Source organism: Dermacentor andersoni, chromosome 7 (assembly GCF_023375885.2).
Source record: "Dermacentor andersoni chromosome 7, qqDerAnde1_hic_scaffold, whole genome shotgun sequence".
NCBI classification, from domain to species: Eukaryota; Metazoa; Arthropoda; class Arachnida; order Ixodida; family Ixodidae; genus Dermacentor; species Dermacentor andersoni.
The window spans coordinates 116,529,807-116,551,405 of NC_092820.1; the positions used below are offsets into that span (position 1 = coordinate 116,529,807).

The 21,599-nt window shown below is 44.4% G+C and overlaps 1 long non-coding RNA gene across 1 annotated transcript in view; it reads right to left on the minus strand.

Moving 5' to 3' along the window:
• Positions 1-8,135: 8,135 nt before the first annotated feature.
• Positions 8,136-21,599, minus strand: part of LOC129385643 (uncharacterized) — a 50,829-nt gene continuing 37,365 nt past the window's right edge. The window contains exon 3 of the long non-coding RNA XR_008613123.2: positions 8,136-8,196. This is a non-coding gene — a long non-coding RNA (uncharacterized lncRNA). The remainder of the gene's footprint in view (positions 8,197-21,599) is intronic.

Sequence of the window (21,599 nt, forward strand, 5' to 3'; positions counted from 1 at the left end):
TATGTCATTTAATGTTGTTGCTATCGTGCTGCTTGTAACACTGTCACATCTAAACAACCAGCTGGACCATTCCTTGCTGTATGTAATGAGTACAGAGAAATAGACAGAAATATACGCGTATATACAATATGTGCGCAATATACCCGCATATAAGTATGTCCGAAATATACGCGTATATAAGTATATGCGAAATATAGGTGTATAGAGAAATCTCTGAATACAAATCGAGTAGTCCTTGACAGTCAATTCGTATTTTATTCAATATTTCGTTATCTGAAATTCTGGAATCTTTGTTTATTTGAATTAAGACACAGTGATGTTTCGAAGGGTAGATAATGACGGAATTCAGCGCTGCACCAGTTGATTCTGGTGCAGAGTAGCATTGGTTACAGTGAGCTGCACCAGTTTGTCCGTGAATGCATCGGACTGATCACCCCTTCAAAATAACTTTCAGCAATTCCTAATAAATGCCTCAGAGGTTGACAGCCTATATGTGAATTACCTTTTTTGATTTAGGTAACACCATTTATTATTTATGCTTTTTCACGATGTTTCCATAACATTCAAACATTGTGAGGAGTTGCAGTGCCATCTTTCCTTTCTTGAACTCAAGACTCACATTCGGTTGATATGGCGGCAAGCTCTTTTATAAATGTTTACCGTTTTGATGGTGCACCAGGAAATTTAAAAATACTTTTCTTTGAAAAGTTTCTCAGTACACCCGACGTTCACCTGCGAAAGGCAAAACTTGCGGCCATATAACGTAAAGCTACTCCAATATGTTTTTATTCCAATCTCCTGACGTCAAATTTCCGTAACCTCTGACGCAAGCATCGGGCGTTGACCCGAAGGGTTGTCTGAAGATATCAATCGAATTCTCTCCTCATTTATAGGAGGTCACTTTTCTTAGCTTTAAATATAAATAACATTGCCTGCACTCAGTTGCTTTTGATATTTAATTGGCTGACAAGAGGCGAGGAGCATGCTCAAGTGGAGTGGCATTCGATGGGCCGAGCTAGTGCACTGAATATTGATAACCGGATGAAGAGGGCAGTGCCGGCGTTTGCGATTGGTCCGCTTTCCCTTACTTAGCTTGCGGTAGCTGGTCGAAAATCGCGGTGGCATGCAACGGAAGGTTAAGAATACCGCTAAAACGGGTCCTGAGCAAAGTAGAGCTGGCAGCGCGGGGTGGCAAACGTGTAAAAAGTGCTCGAGAACGTTACACGGCCACGCAAAAAGTTTTATCTTACGCACATGAGCCCATGCTCTCCGGCAGGTGCGAGTAGCCGTGACTGAGCGATCGGCGGCAGTCATCTTTTATTCCTTTCGGAACGGGCCTGCCTGCGGCTATTCCGAAAAAAAATTCAGTATTGTTCGGCATATGAATCCATCTTTAACGCGTACACGTTAATTTGACGCGGTGAGATTTCATGGTTTCGTGACGTCACGTGACAGGCAGGTGAAGTGGCTGCAGCACTAAAGCTTTTGACCAATAGCCGAGGTCCAATCGCGAAAAGGTGTCGAATGAGAAATAACTATTTTTCTATTGTTTGGTCCAATTTTGTATAATCAGTGTGCACACGTCATATCAGATGGGGAGCTATCGCGGTTGTCGCGACGCCGCATGAAAGACAATCGAAGTGTGGGTGGTCCAAACATGTTTTTGACCAATCGCGGAGAGCTGATTGCAGAAGTGGAATAGAAAAGCTTGGAATAGCTTTAGGTTACAGCGCCCATGCATTGTATACACCTGTACGTAAGCCATATTGATATTGTAGGTATGGTTATCCTATTATAAAAATTCCACCCCATAGTTACGTTTTACTGTGTTTCAAAAGCAAATAGTTCGGATTCAGTTCAAAATTCACGTGTTCATTTTGTCGAATGTATATATTCAATTTGATTCGACAAGCTTACTATTTGAACATCTCTGTTATTTCACCATCATATACTCAATAATTATATGGGTATAAAACGTGATTATTATATTAGCATTATTAAATTGACTTTTGGTATTGGTCGGAAAAGGGCGCGAAACTGCATAGTAAATTATGGAATCAAATCAGGAAAGATTCGTATTTGAAAACGAAATATTCTCTATAGAGGACTCGAATATGCACAATCATATTTTCCTAGCATTTGCTCGTTTGGTAACCTAAGGAGTCGAAAAATTTGGCGAGCATGAAGAGGAGAAGCAAATGAGACGAGCTGTCTCTTCTTTCTCCAGGTTGATATAAGGCAGTGGCTATTCTTAGCAAACAGGGCATAGAAATGCCCTGTTTGATCAGTGTTTGGTTGGTGACTTACATGAGAGTAAAATTTTGTTGATTCACTTTTGCATTTCTGCCAATTTAGCACAGTGTTCGAACCTTCTGGAGAAGTATGAAACATTTTAACAGAAGAGGTATCTGAAGTTAGGGTCCGACGGTAGAATTCCGGATTACCTTATCAATAATGGGATCATTCAAACTAGAGAAGGATAACATCATCATCTTAAGGTATTTAGAGATCGTCTTTCTGGTTGTTAAACTGCACATAACGCAATGAACGCAACTTTAGGCTAATGAATAGGTAAGATGCTTACGTTCATTATTGCTGCAGTTATGCTTCATCTTTAACAGCTGCAATTTAGTTCGGGTATTGCATCGGTGACCTGAACTCACGCCATAAATAGTATATATTAAAGCTCGCGCAAAGAGGCCGTTAACTAAAGTACATTGCTGCTAGAATTATCGGCTGAGGTGGTGATAAGATATACGTAAGAATGTCTGAGTAATACTTTTGTTCATCTGTACTCCCTTGTTTTGTGATTTCAGATCGTGATGTCTGGGCTGAGCTGAGATTAAAAAACACATCGTTACTAACTGGACCAGATCCGGAATGCCTACACCTTTTCCAAGACTTTTCTTTGAAGCAAAGAGTTACGTATAATTACACACCTGAATGCCAGAGCATATTCCTTCGCCAAGCATTGTAAAAAACGGAATAACATGAAAATATACTTCCGAAAAACATTCCACTTCGACTTACCGCGACACCTTAACGCAGGACGAACAACCAAGTGGAAGTGCGTTTCAGTCCCAAATCCGGGAACTACGTCGCGGAAACGTCTACAACATATGATCTATTATTTAGGCAGCTCATAGCACCAGCGTGCAGTCATATAGTCCTCCTGATTTCTATGCTTCACGTCTTTGGCTGTTCAAGCTTTATTTTACTTTTAACGTCTATTTTATACTACTGGTATGAGTGACCTCTTTCCCATTTCAAGTGTTTCAGTTTTGTACTATATATATTTTTCATTTCCATATACTGCAGGCCGTATTGAGACCCCTGTGGGAGTGGGTTATACTATCAGCAGCTGAACAGTTTCACAAAATGAAATTTCAACACAAAGCAAATTTGAACACAGAAACAGAACGAACTACGCAAGATGAGGAGTATTTCTTATACGTTACACATTGAAAAGTGATCTCACAGTGGGAAAGTATTTACAGGCGCATCAAATAGTTTGACCTTCCAGAAATTAGCCTGTGGAAACAAGAATTATTTATGGGCGTTTAAGTCACTAAATTTCTGGAGCATGGTGTACCTGCGGTTAGGCCTGTGGGTGTGCCGTGATATTGCCACGAACAGTGGCGAAGACAAAGACGTTATAGTGGGGCTGTGTCAGAGCCTCCTGTCGGACTGAAAGACCTGCTTAAACGTGTGTCCTTCAACAGTCCTGACCAGCGAAGTGCTAGCCCTTTACTGTTGGGTAAATATTCCCCGTAACATCTTCTTGGTGTTGGTTGCCGGCTATATTCCTCCCGACCCTGGATTTCCGAGCGGGCTCAACGTTTCTCCCGCCTCCATGGCCGAAGACAGTACGCCGTCATCGCAGACCTCGTCCGCGACTCCGGCAACCATGATCCCTTCGCATCCCCTTGACCCCTGGACTTTTTGCGGTACGGACAACGATGGCGTCGACGATTGGCTCCTATTATACTAGCGCGTGAGCAAGCTCCACAGGTGCGATGAGGCGCTAATGCTCGCCAACATCATTTTCTACCTAATATCATACATCATCATACACACAAAGATGATAAATAGTGCATGATGTAAGTGACGCGCAGATAATAAATAGATGACCGTGTGAAATAAACGCCAGTTGGCAGTAGCGCCAGTCCTATCGTATGTGTTCCTTCTACTTCATCTTCTTATTTAGCACGTTTAAGAAAAGCGTTATTGCAGTTCACCCACATCCTCATGATGCTACCGAGACCTCCATTTCGTGCCGCGACCTCCTTCTTAGCACAGTAAGGCTATTGCAGCTACACCAGCGCTGCTGGTGACGACGGTGTCGACAATGGATGCACGGCAGCGACCGTCTTACGGCAACGAAATGATGACTATAGTGTGACAACGGTGGCGCAACTGCGATTGAGCGGCAACAGAATGGCTGCAATAAAATGATCAAGAACGAAAGACGTCGCTAAAACGAGGAAAACGGTCTGATGACGATGGCATGACGATAATTCAATGAGGATTCAAAAGTGATCACGGCAAGAAAACAACTGGCTGACCATGACGATTAGACGACGACTGTGCGACGACATTGGCGTGACGCGTGAGGGCATGTGAATAGTCAGATTACCAAGTTTAAATGATGATTGAATCACCACGAGGCGTCGAGAAAAGGGTATGCGAATGAACGCACGATGAGGACTATGTGACAACTGTCACGACTACGGCATGAGGAAAATATGATTACGTCGATGACGTGACGACGACATCTCATGAAGACTTTGTGACAACGATAGCGTGACAAAGACGATATGAGGAGAGTCGAATGACGAAGCTTGCGTAACGAAGATGGAATGAGAACGAGGATTTTGCGAGCACGAGCGCACCGTTAGTAGCTAAGCTTTTGAACCAGGGTCACTGGGTAGTATGCCTGATGACGACGGCATCACACAAATCTAATGATGAACTTGGTCGGACGTACATTAAACGATCACGCCAGGAACAAAATGGTGGTGTGACTACGAATGAATAACGACTGTATGACGACAATGCAATCACGAAAATTGCATGACGACGGCGGCATGACTATGCTGAAAGTACCCGCCTGGAGCTACGAAGGTGCGGGATGACGACGGTCTCCCGATGATAGTATCGAAATATCTGTATGACGACGATGGCCTGACGACGATGGCATAAGTAGAGATCGATGACAACACAGCAATGGACATGAAGCAACGGCCATAGTTGCATCCTGACCACAAGCGCATGCCGCGTGGCTCAAGCCCATGCCTCCAGCTGTTGGACGACTTGCACAACTGGATTGGCATTGAAGGCCTAACGGCGGCGGCATGATGGCAATCCGATGACAAACTTGAAGTGATGACAATGACGGACGACTGTATGGTGACGATGACATGACGACGAAGCCATGACGAGAGTTGCGTGACAAGGGCGGGATGCTGACGATGGCAGGATGCAGGATGAAGACCATGTCGTGACCATCACGGCATCCTGACCTTAAGCACATGCTTAATGACTGCAGCTATTGGAAACCTTGGGTCACTCTGTTAACGTAGATGGCATGACGAGGATGGCATAACGACAGTCGGCTGACGTAGCCGGATTGACGAAGATGTAACAGCCGCGACAACACCACCTCTATATACCCAGTGGCGGGATAGATAGATAGATAGATAGATAGATAGATAGATAGATAGATAGATAGATAGATAGATAGATAGATAGATAGATAGATAGATAGATAGATAGATAGATAGATAGATAGATAGATAGATAGATAGATAGATAGATAGATAGATAGATAGATAGATAGAGTTAAAACGACTGAAGTGGGCTAAAAAAATGGTAATCGCAATAAAACGGGACAATCAAAGATTTTTATGGCAATCTCTAGTCGACGGATTGCTGCCGCCATATGACATAATCACAAAAACATACAAACATGTCGCGCACGGTGCTTCGCCAGTTTGATGTCTCAGGCGCTCATACGCATAGAAGTTACAACGCATACATACAAACGCATAGAAGTTAGATATGTAGTCAGTGTACGCATGTATTGAAATTTTCGACCCCTGCATCACTCATATAGTTATGCCGCTTCAACTGGAAACATCCGGGAAGGGATAAATTTGACGTCAAAGTCATGCCGTTTGACAGAATAAGGAGGACCAAAAAAGACCAAATTTTTTCGTCAATCCCGACCGGCTTACACAGCAAACCGCGAGCGCCGTGTGTTATTTTATGTGCTGAATGCTGCAGGCCTTTCCCAACGATTGCTCTCAGAAACAAGTGTACGCTTAGGTGCACCAGGCACATTTAGTGATGAATGAGCAGGCCCCGCAATAGCTTTTATAAATAAAATTATAAAGCGCCGTCCACATAGATGCATTCACTAAGATGTTTGTAAGCAGGATTCCTAATGGCAGAAATAAACGCGAATTAAATGGGGCCAGGTGATGGTTCGAACGCACAAATTGCAGTGCCCTAATTTGAGTCTCAACAACTGCATCTATCGGCAAAAGAAATCGATATTCGTTCGATGCGTACCCCACTACCAGAGATGGTTTTCCTTACGCTGTCTGCACTACGATGCGAGTTGTTTTACTGGCAATAACAAGCCCTCTTCACTTACCGAAAGCATTGCTTACCATGAATATAGGCATGAAGTACTTAAAAACCTGGTAGGGGAACTAACAATTGACGAAGTTGAATGCTGAACTTTTAAGGATGGGGAAAAGAGAACGCTTACGTGCGAAACAGAATTCGGTGGTTGGGATGGAAGACCTTCGATTAGAAATAGGTCTAATAGTCAAAAATCTTTTGCGAAACGGTACAGCAATATTTTTGAAACGTAATGTTATTAACGCTAACAGTTTCTATACTTGGCCCAAACGCAATACAAATCGTTCGCCAGTCTAGCGGCAGTCATGGAATTACAGTGCAATGTTCATGTAAATGTAGCATAATGATGGAAATTCTTTCATGCAAATGCAGCGTCCGCTTCAATGAAGCACCAGTGTATAATAACTCTATCAGAAACAATGCACGAATCTGTGGTCTTTTTGGTGTACATACCTGCCACCATTCACAAGGTTGATATATTCACATCAAGCAAGTTTTCGCTCCTAGCGCGTCACCATCACTACACGGAGTTGCTTCCCTTACAAATGCCTTACAATTCATTAGCCCATGTAGCTGCAAAAGATTGGGAGCCGCAGAATCATGTGACAAATACGTCAGGGGCTTCGCCTTTTTATATTTTTGTTCTCGCGTTCTTGCTGCATGGCGCACATCCGGTGACGGTCGCTTGTGCGAGCTCTTTCGCCAGTCTGATTTCGCACAGCGCACGATTTCGCGCACTGTACGCGAGAACACATGACTAGTAATATGAGGCAGTGCGCCGAGAGAGATGCAAGTGGATCATAAAGCACGATCACGCGTTTTAACCTGGTAGAAAATGGCAGATCCGCTTCTTGCGCGCGTGCGACTGCTTGACGTGCGAACAAGCCGACGAGACGGAAGCACAAAGTCGAAGAGACGCTTACAGCCGGCAGGACGAAGTTTAAGCAAATCCGTATACTTCCCATAATTCCCATGCTGGCCGAGCATTGAGTTTGATACAGCAATTACCAGAGGAAATTCTGGCCCTAGTGTCTACGGGAATCTCAATGCCAGTGGTTGAGCCAGCATGGAAATTGTGGGAAATGCACGAATTTGCCCAAACTTAATCTTGTCGGTCTTCCAGCCGCTTCGTGACTTTGTAAACTCATTGTATTCAACACTACACTGCGCATTAAATAATCAGTTAAACATTATTAAAATTGACCATTGACAGGGTTTAGACACGCCACCTCTAAGCATAGAAGCCAGATATTGAAACCATTTCGCCACGTACGCATTTTTTTGTTTCCATACATTCGGGAAATGCATCAATACACACTATTGCAACCAACTGACAATATTCCCTTTTCCACCGCTGCGACTTGAGCTTGCCGTGGAGATTACGAAACTTTCATTTTGACAAGAGCATCCATCAATACCAACAGTTTATTGTCATACGCTAATTTCTTAAAGACTTCACGCAATTTACTCACGTTTTCAGTAAAGTAGGAGTTTACTGTTCTCAGATGTATATCACAATGCCTTAAAGCCAAGCGGTTTCTCCAGATGCTGTGAAGGCCGAAAAGAAAGAACATGTCATGAGGTATACTGTCTTGCCCTGTAGCTAAGTAAAGGATTCCATGTGGTGTTAACGGTAATTGTTTTTATCATTTCACTGCAAATATACCGTAAGACCGCACTGCAGCAGTCTAGAAACAAGTGTTCTATAGATTCTGGTTTCTTGCAAATTAAACAGTTGCGCACGGTAAATACTATCGTTTTTCTTCTAGGAATGTTTTCACAGCCAAGATATTAGTATGTATATTAAAAAATAATGCTTTCCATGCCCCTGGTACCATCATTCGTTTGACACGTCTTATCACATCGCTCCCCTCGCTTCGCGGTGCATTAATCAATACAATGGTCCTGGGAACGTAATGTCTATTAAATACGAGCTTATCCGCTTGCATATCATTAGACCAATATTCAGTGGAAAAGTAGTGGTTTAAAAATATAAATGTTACGACCACTTCACGTAGAAATTTACTCGTTGCATGGTACCCATCCTTCATCATCCAGACGACAAACTTAGGTAAGACATTGCTCAACCGGACTAAAATAACTGTTCACAACAAAGAATTTGTCGTGTCCCGCAAGAACGAAATTCCAAGAAGCAGTTGCTTTAAGTATAAATTCGGTAATGACAAGCCCCCCTGACCCAGCTTGCGAAGTCTGTTGTTCCTGCTTGTTCTTTCATATTCTGACTGTCACACAAACACAGGAAATGCTCTATGGAATTTCTTACAATGGAATCAGGAACAGGACAGGACTTGCATGAGATACCACAGCTTGCTCAACAAGAAGATTCTGCAAATAGCCGCACATGCGAATATTGAGAGGTGACGCCCGACCCACTTATCAGTTTGAGCTTTCAATTCCTGCACCTTTCCATTCCATAAATATATGGTGCCTCGATGTGTGCTTAACGATACGCCAAGCGTCCACTGCATACCACCAAAAACGCGCGACGTGTTTGCCACCGGCCATACCACAAACCGACAGACTTCTTCGGGTTTATATTGTTGTGCTTCATGTCGCAAAACTCTCGCCTAATTTTCATAGCAGTTTGAACAATCTCCTTATCAGCACAGAGATCAAAGACATCATCAGTGTAAGCTAATAAACGCACTTCACACTCTTCTATGCTGAAATCACGCACATCCGGACTGTCAATTATTTTTTAGACAGCTTCGAGATATATTGCGAAAGAAAATGTTCACAGGAGGCACGCCCCAGGAAGAAGGGAACGTAATTTATTCTTTCCGTTAGCTCATGGTTGACAATGATGTTAGTCGCACACGTATTGTATGCCATTTTAACTCCCTCTTTTTATACTGGATCAAACTCCTACATTATCAAGAACTGAGACCAGGGAATTGTGACATGCTCTGTCCAATGCCTTTTCTAGATCGATTTGTGGCATGGCGATTTTCCTAAAATCTGCATTACAAGCTTATGTGGTCCTACTAAAGCACCGATACTCCATGTCTCAACGCAAATATATTCATAAATGCTTTATAATCTACGTTTGTCAGCATGATTGGACTGTAGCCTGTGACTTTGGTAAGTTTATCCGTGTCATAGCTTTTCGGTATGACGACTATATTCACCCTTTTAAAAGGCGGTGGCAGACGACCTTATTGATTCGCCTCCTTAAAAACACGTTCTAATACGATGGCTATCTGCGAGCAGAAGCCTTTCAAGAAAGCTGCCGTTAAGTCGACAGGTCCTGGCGATTTTTCTGGGTTGAGGTCTTCAGTTGCAATTTCAATCTCCTTTGCTCCTATATGTACTGACAATCCTTCTGTTTCTTCACCGTCTAATCTAGGTAAGTGGTTAGAAAATGGCTCGCACGCCCAGGCTTGCTCCATGTTCTACATTTCAGGAGCATGGCACGATTCGCTTGAACACAAAGCACGGTGATGTACGTGCTGGTAATCTTCAACCTTTATGGAATATTTAAAGACTGGCAGTTGCAGCTATCATAAGTCTAGATCAATCTGGATTATACAGAGTGCCCGTCATTAGTTGCATGGGAAAAGACAACTGATATTCAGATAATTAAGAAAAATGATTTACCGATTGTAGTCGGTCATTTACAAGATTTACGCACTTAGAATGGATTTCGAGATTGACACCAGTGGCGAGATACATGCCAGTAAACTCGCCGTAAAAGATACTGTTGTTCCAGTTTTTCAATAAAACAAAATTTTATGCATTGAAGCAACAAAGTAACTAGAACGCCCACGTATTTTGTCCTGTAGTTTCGGAAAAACATCAAAATTGGTGTTATCCTGTAAATTAATTTCAAGTGAATACGTGTTTCAAACTCAGTGCCTACAATGTGTAAATTGCAATATGGGCCCCTATGTAGTAAGTGAATTAGTAAACTTGTGAGAATGCGCTGAATATGTCTTTTCATTTCTTATGCCAGTAATGCCCACTTCTGCATAATCCAGCTCAAAAATAAGAGTTAGGTTGTCTGCCAAAGCTAATAATAAAAAATTATGCAATACTGAAATATTATTGCTGCATAATCATCATTCATTGGTTGAATGATGCATGCCAATTTCAGTAAACATCTACTTTTGAAACAACGTGGCCATTGCAATGAGTGATGCCATGGGAGCAGTTTATTCGGCTCCATGGAAGGATAACCCAGGGTTGGTTGGATGATCCGGTTGTCTTTTCTGTCATGATAACATTCGTGAGCAGGTCCTTCCATATTAAGCACCTTATTCATTTTAACTGCTTCAGTTTGGTTTTGTGAAAAAACAACTATTAGTGACCTGCTGGAAGACTTTAAGATTATTCATGTGAGTTCCGTTTCAATTTTGTTCAGTGCCACAACAAAATACCTGAAAATGGCACAGGTGCACTTGCAAGTGGGTGTTCCTATGCCAAAATGACCAGCGTTTTTTGAACACCACAAATAAAGCTTAAAAAATTTCGATATGTTTACTGCAGTTCAAAAATCCTTCCCAACTTTATTTGTACCAGACATTGTATAGCATTTTAGCGGCCATTTATTTTTCCTTCCCAGCTGAGCTAGACAATATCAATCAACGTTGTTTTATTTTATCGGCCTTCAAATGGTGTGCGTGGAAAGACGGTGAAGTGATGTGACTGCCAAAATAGCCAATTTACGATATATTCAAATACTGCTAGTATGGTCTGCAGGCTGTTATAAAAAAGTACGCTAAGTGGGTTTTGATATTACACTCACATGCCTCTCTACAGCAACACAATGTTTCACATACGCCCTTATTCATGCAACTTTACCATCAAACAGCACGTTTGCTGGATTTAAAACTTAGTCATGCAAATGGCAATTGGTTCACTTCTAGTTGGAGGTATAACTCGCTGGTTCATAGCACTTATGGCTAGAAACAAGACAAGAATTGAAATTGGTTAGATGCTCTCTTTAATGCAGTGCAAGGTAACTCATGTCCAAGTACGCGTTCACCGGACATCTGTACATGAACGCCCTACTAAAGCAATTCAAAGCCTGACCAAGTAGACAAATTTGCTGTCATTTTTTAATTTATTTGATTTGTGACTTTGATTTGTCATTTATTTGATTCAGCACTGGTCAAACTTATGTAATACAGACGACTAAAAAAACGTAGTTAGTGTTTGCGTACAGAGGAAAAGTTGTAAGCTGTACCTGCCTGAAAGTAGCACATAGTTACTTCAAATAACGTGGTTTCTAATGCTCAACCTTCTGAATGCATAGACATTTCGCTAAAGAAACTGCTGGCGCAGACTTCCCGATAAAACTTCACGCAATTTGAAGTTTAATTTGCACATTGGGTAAAATGAATAAAATTGTGTGCACACACATTGTGACCCCATTTAAAATAGAAACAGGCCGTTAGCATTGTTCACGTTACATAACCGCAATCTGCCGCCTCAAAAATTATGTTGGTGCGACACAAATAATCCTGGGGGGCGTCCATTAGCCACGCAACCTATGTAGACACCTAGGGCAAAACGATATTAGGCCCACCTGATGATAAAAATGCAACTGTTTTGCACCCGCCGTGGTTGGTAAGTGGCTTTGGCGTTGTGCTACTAAGCTAAGCACGCGATCGCATGATCAAAAGCCAGCCGCGGCGGCCGCATTTCAATGGGGGCTAAATGCAAGAACGCATGACTTCCGTGCAGCAGGTGCAGGTTAAAGGACCCTAGGAGGTCCACAATAATTCGCAGTCCCCCAATACTCCTAATCAAATCTTTGTTCTTGCACGTAAAACAGCAGAAAACACACGCACGCAATCGCACTTTACTTCTAGAGCGAAGTTGTTTATGCGGACCCTGTGCCGTCGTTGTCGCCCTTGGCTAAAACTATCATCACCAGGAATGGCTTGAGCGTCTTTGTCTTCTTCCACAGCTGCCTCATTGGCGCGTCTTGGAGCTACCACATAAGGCAACTTTCGTAAGTTGTAATCAGAACGCCCTCTTTCCAAAGTAGTCGACGCGGCACGCACTCCAACTTTGTCAAGACTTTGGGTTAGGCTTCACTAGCCATTTTCATATTGTCGCGCAGTGGCGAACGCCCCGAGCACGGCCACGCGGAGAATCGCAAAAGTTGAATAATGAAAAGGCGAAGGCTTCGCGGTCACTGCCGTGCTGCGCACAGGCGTAGTAGGTACTTCTTTTCTGAGATATAAAGGTACCACTGCACACCAACCACTCTTCGATGGTTGCCCAAAATCTCTCGCAAACACACCTACAGACAGCCCGCATAAAGAACTAGGGAGAGCAAAACAGGTACAGCCATCAGCGCCGACGACCGGGGCGCTTCACTGGCTTTGCCTTCAGCTTTACTTTCAGTTAATGGGAAAATCAACAGAAGCCAACACTTTCTGCGGCCGAAGTCGTCCAAGTCCTGCATAATCCCGCTTCCAGAGTCAGGGGTATTCTTGCAGCGCGACTGGACTGTATGGTTGATAGGAAAATGAAAAGAAGCCAACACATTCTGCGGCCGAAGTCGTCCAAGTCCTGCATGGTCCCGCCTCCAGAGTCAGACGTCGGGGGTATTCTTGCAGCGCGACAGGACATTATGAATGATGGAAAAATGCACAGAAGCCAATACATTCGGCGGCAGAAGTCGTCCAAGTACTGCATGGTACCGCTTCCAGAGTCAGATGTCACGGGCATTCTTGCAGCGTGACAGGACATTATGGTTGATGGGAAAATGAACAGAAGCCAACACTTAGTGCGGCCGAAGTGGTCCAAATCCTGCATAATCCCGCTTCCAGAGTCAGATGTCGGGGGTATTCTTGCAGCGTGACAGGACATTATGGTTGATGAGAAAATGAACAAAATCCAACACTTTCTGCGCCGAAAGCCGTCCAAGTCCTGCCTGGTCCCGCTTCCAGAGTGAGATGTCGGGGGCATTCTTGCAGCGTGACAGGACATTATGAATGATGGAAAAATGCACAGAAGCCAATACATTCGGCGGCAGAAGTCGTCCAAGTACTGCATGGTACCGCTTCCAGAGTCAGATGTCACGGGCATTCTTGCAGCGTGGCAGGACATTATGGTTGATGGGAAAATGAACAGAAGCCAACACTTAGTGCGGCCGAAGTGGTCCAAATCCTGCTTAATCCCGCTTCCAGAGTCAGATGTCGGGGGTATTCTTGCAGCGTGACAGGACATTATGGTTGATGGGAAAATGAACAAAATCCAACACTTTCTGCGCCGAAAGCCGTCCAAGTCCTGCCTGGTCCCGCTTCTAGAGTCAGATGTCGGGGGCATTCTTGCAGCGTGACAGGACATTATGAATGATGGAAAAATGCACAGAAGCCAATACATTCGGCGGCAGAAGTCGTCCAAGTACTGCATGGTACCGCTTCCAGAGTCAGATGTCACGGGCATTCTTGCAGCGTGACAGGACATTATGGTTGATGGGAAAATGAACAGAAGCCAACGCTTAGTGCGGCCGAAGTGGCCCAAATCCTGCATAATCCCGCTTCCAGAGTCAGATGTCGGGGGTATTCTTGCAGCGTGACAGGACATTATGGTTGATGGGAAAATGAACAAAATCCAACACTTTCTGCGCCGAAAGCCGTCCAAGTCCGGCATGGTCCTGCTTCCAGAGTCAGATGTCGGGGGTATTCTTGCAGCGCTACAGGACATTATGGTTGGCGAGAAAATGAACAGAACCCAACACATTCTGCGGCCGAAGTCGTCCAAGTCCTGCCTGGTCCCGCTTCCAGAGTCAGATGTCGGGCGCATTCTTGCAGCGTGACAGGACATTATGAATGATGGAAAAATGCACAGAAGCCAATACGTTCGGCGGCAGAAGTCGTCCAAGTACTGCATGGTACCGCTTCCAGAGTCAAATGTCGGGGCATTCTTGAAGCGCGACAGGACATTATGGTTGACGAGAAAGTGAACAGGAGCCGACACATTCTGCGGCCAATGTCGTCCAAGTCCTGCATGGTCCCGCTTCCAGAGTGAGATGTCGGGGGTATTCTCGCAGCGCGACAGGACATTATGGTCGACGGGAAAAACAAATCGTCTAAGTACTGCGTTGAGAAAGTTTACTAGCACTCTGCAGGTCTCTGATTTTCCAGAAAAGCAAAAACCAATTGGACTACAAATCTCTCGTTGCGCTCTTACTTCTCACGCATGTGTAACGTAAAATAAAGACAAAGAACAAGAAATAAAACACCGTTTACGCTAAAAGGAGCCTTCTCTCTTGTGAACACCCTCTTTGAAATTGTGTTAAATATTGGCTCTCCCTCCTTCCTTCGTCCTCATTTCGCGAGAGAGCAAAACGGAGAAAGCTGAACATTTCTACGCCACTGTTTGGGAGTCTCAATGGAGGTCGCTGCATTTATTACAACATTTTAGCCTTATTTCCGTTTACAATGTAGGTTCAAAAACCTAATAACACAATATTTTATCGCACCGGAACGCGCGTGGAGCGTATTTTCAATGCAATCGTTCAACCCCGTTCGTTTACTATGGTTCCTTATTCCGCCACCTGAGTTGTGTGGATCAGGCCACATATGTATTTCTAGAACTTCTGCTCCTTTTTGTGTGCAGAAAGTAGAAGGAGCGTGCAGCCTTAGCTCGCAGCTTCTTGCATTTTCTTATTCCCCCGCTGAATTTTCTTTACACGACTATGTCGCTATAACGTAAAACTATTGCAAAACTTTTCTATTCCTATTCGACAATCAGCCCTGCGCGATTGGTCAAAATCGTTTTGAACCACCCCCACTTCACCTGTCTGTCTCGCGACGACAGCTTTCCATATGATAGAGGGGGAACTTTCATGCATAATCAGTGCGTGTACACAATGATCATGCTTAAAAAACCGCAACATCTCACAGCGTCAAAGTGACGTGCCGCGTTAAAGACAGATAATTATGCCGAACAAAACTTAATTTTCTTCCGAATAGCCAAAGGTTGCCCCGTTCTGAAAGGAATAAAAGATGGCTGCCGCCGATTGCTGAGGCACTGGCTAATCGCACCTGCCGCAGAGCATGGGTTTATTTGCATATAGCAAATGTTTTTGCGTAGCCGTGTAACGTTTTATAGTACTTTCGGCACGTTTGCGACCTCGTTCTACCAAATATTCTTTGCTGAGGATCCTTTATAGCGTCTTTCTGAAGCTTCCGTTGCATGCCGCCGCGACTTTCGGCCAGCCACCGCAAGCTTAATAAGGGAAAGCGGACCAATTGCAGACGCCGGCAGCACCCTCTTCGTCCGGTTATCAATTGTCAGTGCAGTTGCTCGGCCCCATCGAATCCCTCTCCACTAGAGCGTGCTCCTCGCCTGTTGCGAGCCAGTTAGATAAATCAAGCCGCTCAGTGTAGGCAATACTATTCGTTTTTGAAGCAAACAAGAATGATCTCCTACGAACGAGGGGAGCGTTTTCTTGGTCTCTTTACAGAACCCTGCAGGTGACCTCCCGATGCTTGCATCGGCGGTTACGCAATTTGACGTCAGGAGATTTTAATAAACACATATTGGAATAGGTTTACGTTGTAGAGTCATAAGTTATACCATGCAATGTGCGCATCAATTAAAAGTGCGACATTCTCAGATTCACATATGTGTGCGAACCTGATAAGTGATAAAGCAAGGCATAGAATCTGTATGAAACATGTTGTCACACCCTTTGGAAGTATTGGGCGTCCGTTCTATATCGAACGGCCCCAGTCGAACGCAGAACTGCGCTCCACGTTGGTGTTCAGGTTTCTGTTTCTGTGGCTGCGGCAGGGAATGCTGACGCCGAGGTGCTGAAACGGAGTCAGCGTCGGAGCAGTCAGATGAGCCAGCCAGGACCCCGCTCGAAAGCAATAGCAGCCTGCATGGGAGCACCTTGGCACCCCGTTTCACCGTCGCAACCGCAGAGACAACTAGCTGACTTCAGATATGTTCTAGTTGGTTTCCCTGTACATCATAAAATATTGATTTTATAGTTAGGAGTCATTACGTTTGAGGAAACATTGAGGGGTGCGTCAAACCTCGCACTGCATTTAGGTTTTGCATTTAAAATTTGCGTGGGCATTTATATTTCACAGCAACTATGCCAGCCATCAACGTGCGAGAGCTGTTTCCGAACTCACTTTACCAGCTTAATTTTAAAGCTAGAGCTTGGACTCATAAGACCATTTCCGTAGCTCATAACTGCTGTGCTAAGCATGATTCTGATACCTATGAAAATTCAGCTGTTATAAACGACCTTTTATTCCCCTGCGCGAACCCGTTCTGCGCCCCTCGATTGATACAATTTGTTTACGCCAGACTGATGGGTCACTCAGGCAATTAGCTTAGCAATATCATATCAACAAGATAGTTAAAATATGCACGATGAAAACGCAACCTCTTACGCTGTTCAGCGGTTCGTGGAAAAACAAACACTTTTCGCAAGCTGTTGACGCAGATAAAGGCAAGCCATTCATTTCGCTTGGTGGGGTCGGCGTGTTGATCCATCAGATTATGCACAGCATGTAATTTTCTCCCACTACTCATTTTTAAGAGCGGTTTCCCGCTGCTGTGAATGGTAACGCCATGTGACTTCGAAGGAGACACCTTGAAGATGTGGTTTCCCGGCAAAAGTGGCACGAAGAACAATACTCCGTGTCCTCTTGTCTTTGCAACTTGTCGCAAGAGAACCTGTGTTCCATATAGATTTACATGTTCGATTAAGATAATTCATAGTGTCGAGCGAACCACAATTCAATTTTATTAATAAATATGAAAACAAGAAGAAGTGTTTATAAACCTTCCTGAAAGCGACAAAAAACGAGATTTAAAAGCTCACGGCTATCCGGTTTTATGCCGCAAACGAGTATTTCCAGAACTGCATATGACCGTATATTTGAAGCTCCTATGGTCATATGTTTAACCTGTAGAAATGTCGCACTCCAAAACGGCATTAGTATTTTAACGCACCGAAATGTTGTCACTAAGGCAGACTGCTGACAACACGAGCTTCCCAAAGGTCCTCAACCTTCTTTGGTATTCTCCGACGTTTAACGAGAGTTCATCGCAATGTGAAAATTTAGGTACATTGAAAATAAGGCCCTTCTTGAAGATTTGAAATGAAAACTGCAATTATCGCCTCTCGGTTCAGTGAATAAACGCAATTTCACCAGTAATGTTAGGAGCGTCTGTTTGCTAAAGACCGACCATGCACACTGTAGCGGTTATCAATGGATATATTAGTGCTGCTAGTTGCTGCAAGAAGTTACCGTCAACAGCCCGTTCTTTGAGCATTGAGCTTACCGGCGGTTTCAGTTATAGATGCATTAAAATATCTACTGAAACGCAAACTACGATTACTGGAATGCAAGAATGCTACAAGTGCAGTTCACGACTCTCTCAATAATGAACAAATAATTATGTGTGACGTCTGACCTAGCAGTTAAGACCGACATTTGAAGGAGCCCTAGCCTAAGAAACATAGTAAAGGAACCCATGGGTAGTAACCGTTGAGAGTGCGTATACACCGTCGCTAAGGAAGAAGGGCACACGTATATTTATGATAATATGCAGGTATGGAAGAAGTGCATAATGAATGGCCCCAATAATTTCGCGCGGGGGAGAGCGGTCATTCTGGCCGCAGCCACAGTGGCCCACCGGGGTACGCCACTGGAACGACAATGCTTCATGCGAACAACGTCGATAACTTCGGTAAGACAGGAGCGATGGTCAGTAGGGCCAATAACAGCATTCGCGCAATAATTGACGGGATATGTCTTCTCATAGCGTGTGTTCGGGCCGATGAACCTGAACCAAAATTTTCACTCGAGCCAAGAGTGTTACTCAGTAAAATTTCATCACCAGGCCGGAAAAAAACGACGCAATCAGAAGCACCCTAATGATTCTTGCGGTCGTGTCAAGTGGCTTCGGTGTTGAAAAGGGCCCGCTAGCGAGAATTGCCGATGCGAGAAACATATTCTTCGCAGGAGGCTAAAGATGAATTCACCGATGCAGAGACGGAAAAGAGCATCGACAAAAGGTAAAGCCAACGGTCCCAGACAAGGTAGAATGGCGAGTAACCGGTCATGCGTTGAATGGCTGAGTTATACGCGAAAGTGTCGAATAGAAAAACGGGGCATACTAAATTGCCATGGCGCACTTTTGCTCTGCCGCTTCAAGTTGACCGGCTAGAGTGAAGCCAAGGTTAACGCCTCTCTCCACACCGTGTGGCTCCAAGCCAAAAGTCATCGCACTGTCGCTGGGGGCTCGGAGGGGATGTGGAAAGCTGCGTGTGCTCTGAAAATGTCTCGCATAAGTCGTATGAGGCTGCAACATAATCATGCTGTCACGTTGATCAATACTGACCGTTTCGGCTGAGGATTGTTATTTGTCATGCATTGCCTTGCGGGTGCCCTACATGAATCATTTTGTTTTTTGTTTAGCCGAGCCAACACGTAATATTTTCAAGCTGTAAAGAGCAGAGATAACTAATGAGCCCAGTATCAGAAGGCTGGCCCAAATGTACGCCATTCAATCAGAGGCCACGCTCAATATTTTGTCCCACTCTATGTGATATACCTGAATATCCATGGTTGTCATTGTTAGGGAACGTGCTAAGATGGTCAGGGGACTGTAACAATAAGTTGTTTCATGGGTGGTGTCGGAGGTGCGAAGCGTTTCGTCCACCATCGGAGCACTTCATCTACATTCCTCTGCATGAATTTCATCTATAAGGATATGCCATTCCATGGTGCCAAATCAGCACCTGAGTGGCAATGTGACAAGATTATTGTTTCAAGGAGGAAGACAACTTCCAAAGCACAGTCACAACAATCAGATACTGGTTCCGTGTAGCGCACCATGTGGTTGACGGCTGTCACTTTCTACCCTTCATGGGACCCGGCTCATACGGATCGGTGTTACCGTCCCCAACAGTTACGGGAGACTCTTGAGTGCCTGCAGCTGTCCTGCCAGAGCTGATGTTTGCCGCCTGAGACTTGGACAAAATGCGCAGGAAGAGTCGTAACACGTGGCACTGGTAGACACGGCCGGACAGTAAAGCAACTTCTGGTGCGGTAGCACGTAATCTAGAAACCAACGTAGTCGACAGGCAAATTGTCATGAAAGGCCTGAAGGACACGAGCGCGAAGGCAGCTAGGTACCACATGGATACAACGGCGCGTTTGGGTGCGGGCCACAGAAAGAATGCACATTTGATCGGCCTCGGTGTATTGTGTGTCCCGCCCTGAAAGACGCCGCTATAACCATCTTTAATCAAGCCAGCAGCCAACTAGCACATTTAAGTCTCCTAAGAGCTAGATGGAACGGTCACCCAGCGTTGACCTTCAGGACGACAGATATGTCAGTGCATCACCAAATATTCGACCTTGAATTGCCTAAGCTGTAAAGAAGCTGGCAATTAGGTGGCCCCAAAAGCGGATTACATTACGCCTACAGTAGGAACCAGTCACTTCCTAGGAAAAGATAGATTCACGGTTCTCTGAAGCGAGCTGGTCAAGAGTGGTGACTACAAAAGCAATGTAGAAGAGACGTCGGAGATGGTTCTGAAACGGTTGAGAGGGCATATAGAAGTTGGCAACTCAGAGAGAGCAGCTACGACTTGGTAATTTTACCAGATCTGTAGAAGGTCTCAGAGTTACAAGATTTAAGATAATGAATCGAGCAATCAATACTTCTTGGTAATTTCTTGCCAGGAAGCCAGCATTAGGTGTGATAGAGCGTAATCGTGCAAAAGTGGTACCAGCGATGATAAGGAAGAAACTTCCGTGCGACTCAAATGTAAGCTAGAAACTTCTTTGTGGTGATATAGTTCTGGGGGCTCGAGCGATGTGAGTAACGCGGCTGATATGTGCAACGACTTTTTCACGTGCCTCGCTGCAAGAGTAGAACAATGCCATGGCCACTTGTGTCTGTGTACGACGGCCAAGCTGCACGCTCGTCAAAACGACGAAGCGGTGGTTCAGATGTGAATGTGCCCTTCAATTGGTCCAGCGCAGTCCATCATTCTGGAGACCACACAGAGCGAGCATGACAATCAAGTAACTAGTTCAAAGGAACAGCTACGGAGGTAAAGTCCCGTTTAAATTTGCGAAAGTACGAAGTGAGGCTTCGTATTAGGTTGTGCAAAAACTTGCATGAGGAAGTGCTAAAAGGAGGTTGTGCAACAACTTGCACAACACTTGGGACGTTTTAGTACGAGAAATGCGAAGTGCCCCGTGAATCTTGTCGAGATCAAGAGGAATTCTATCTTTGCTCACATTATTTCCGAATCCCTGCATTGTCGTGCTTGCGAATTGCGACGTCTCGGTGTTAAATTGAAGAGCAGCTTTTAAGATGCACGTGAGTGCTTTCTGCAGGCGTGGCAGTTGCTGCGCAAACGTCAATGAGAAAAGCCCTGTATTGTGGAGGTAGCTCAAGATAGCCTTCCCCTTCTGGCCGAAATGACTGGTGTCAATCATGCGCTCAAACGTTATGGCACGAGTGCCGAGCCCAAAGGCACGGCATAAACACATAAAGGAAATCTTAGGTTTCAAACATTTTTTTTCTTTCTCGTATTTTTCCACATGTGATGAAGAAGGGCACAGCTATGATAACTAAACATATAGTTTGCGCAAGAATAGCATTGTACATGTCCACGAATGTTCTGAACTGTATGGAGGCATTGAAAGGCACTTTCCTGCAGAACATTGCAGAACTTCTCACAGGACAACCCTGCGGTAGAGGGGCACTCTTTCGCAAAGAAGGAATTTTGCTTTGCGAGTTCAAAACGTGAGAATGTTGTTAAGGGAAGTCTACCACATTGAATGCGCAGGTGTGAAAAAAGATATTTTGCCTAAAGCTACGCTCCCTCAACAAGTTATTCCCAGGTCCCATGAAGACACTTCTGTAGCTAAGTAGAGCCGATGACGTGTAATCAGAAAGAGAAGGTCTACAATTTATGTGTG